Below are 1,769 nucleotides of genomic sequence, written 5' to 3'. Positions count from 1 at the left end.
GGAACTCCTCACTACTGGACCAATGAATAATATCAAGGAAAATGGAGAAAAGGTCAAAGACTTCATTTTGTTCGGATCAACCAGCAATACTCATGGAAGCAGCAGCCAAAAAAAAAAAAAACAAAAAAAACAAAACGATGTGTTGTATTAGGCAAATCTACGGCACAAGACCTTTTTAAAGTGTTCAAGAGCAAAGATGTCAATTTGAGGCCCAAGGTGTGCCTGACCCAAGCCATGGTATTTTCAATAATCTCATATGCATGTGAAAGTTGGACAATAAATAAGGAGGACCATAGGAGAATTTATATATTTGAATTATGGTATTGGAGGAGAGTATTAAAAAAGAACAAACTAAATCTGTGTTGGGGAGAAGCACAGCCAGAATGCTCCTTGGAAGCCAGGATGGCCAACTTCTCATACTTTGGACATATTACCAGGAGGAACGAGTCCCTGGAGAAGGACATCATGCTTGGTATAGTGGAGGATCAGCAAAAATAATAGAAGACCCTATGAGATGGATTGGCACAGTGACAGCAGTAATGGGTTCAAGCATAGCAACAATTGTGAGGTTGGCACAGGACCAGGCAGTGTTTCGTTCTATTGTTCATAGGATTGCTATGAGTTGTTACTGACTCAAGGACACCTAACAACACCTTTAACTACTTCAGTATGAAATTGATCAAACATACAATCAAGATGTATTGATAATTACTGGTGACTGGAATGTGAAGGTTGGAAATGAAGAGGAAAGATCAGTATTTGGAAACTATGACCTTGGTGATAGAAATGATGCTGGAGATCACATGACAGAATTTTGCAAGTACAACGACTTCTCCATTGCAAATACCTTTTCTAAACAACATAAAAGATGATGATACATATGGACCTCACCACATGGAATACACAGAAATCAAATTGACTACATTTGTGGAAAAGACTGGAAAAGTTCTACATCATCAGCTGAACTTTGTCTCTCACCCAGCCAAGGGAAGACTGTGTAGACCATTAATTGATCATATGCAAGTTCAGGCTGAAGCTGAAGGAAATTAAAACAAGGACACAAGAACCAAAATAGGACTTTGAACATATCCCACTGGAATTTAGAGACCATCTCAAGAACAGATTTGCTACATTAGACACGAGGAACTTAGACCAGAAGAGTTGTGGGATGACATCAATAACATCATACAGGAAGAAAGCAAAAGGTCATTAAGAAGACAAGAAAGAAGGAAAAGACCAAAATGGATGTTTGAAGAGACTCTGATATTTGCTCTCCTGCATAGAGATGCTAAAGCAAATGAAAGAAAAGAGGAGGTAAAAAGAGCTGAATAGAAAATTTCAAAGGGCTATTGGAGAAGACAAAGTTAAGTAATATAATGAAATATCCAAAGACCTGGGTTGGAAAACCAAAGGGAAGAACACACTCAGCATTTCTCAAGCTGAAAGAAATGAAAAATTCAAGCCTCGACTTGAAATATTGAAGGATTCTACCGGCAAATGCTTTCATCTGGCTGAAAGCAGAGAATACCAGAAAGATGTTGGTCTGTGCTATATTGACTATGTGAAGGCTTTAGACTGTGTGGGTCTTGACAAGTTATGGGCAGCATTGCAGAGAATGGGTGTTTGGGACACTTAATTGTGCTCATAAGGAAACTGTATATAGATCAACAGGCAATTGTTCCAACAGAACAAGGAGACACTGCATGGTTTAAAATCAGGAAAGTGTGCATCATGAATGTATTCTCTCATCATACTTACTCAGTCTATAT

The sequence above is a fragment of the Chrysochloris asiatica genome, unplaced genomic scaffold, assembly GCF_000296735.1.
Source record: "Chrysochloris asiatica unplaced genomic scaffold, ChrAsi1.0 scaffold00090, whole genome shotgun sequence".
In the NCBI taxonomy this organism is placed as follows: Eukaryota; Metazoa; Chordata; class Mammalia; order Afrosoricida; family Chrysochloridae; genus Chrysochloris; species Chrysochloris asiatica.
The sequence above is the reverse complement of the archived record's forward strand: the minus strand, read 5'-3'. Positions refer to the sequence as shown.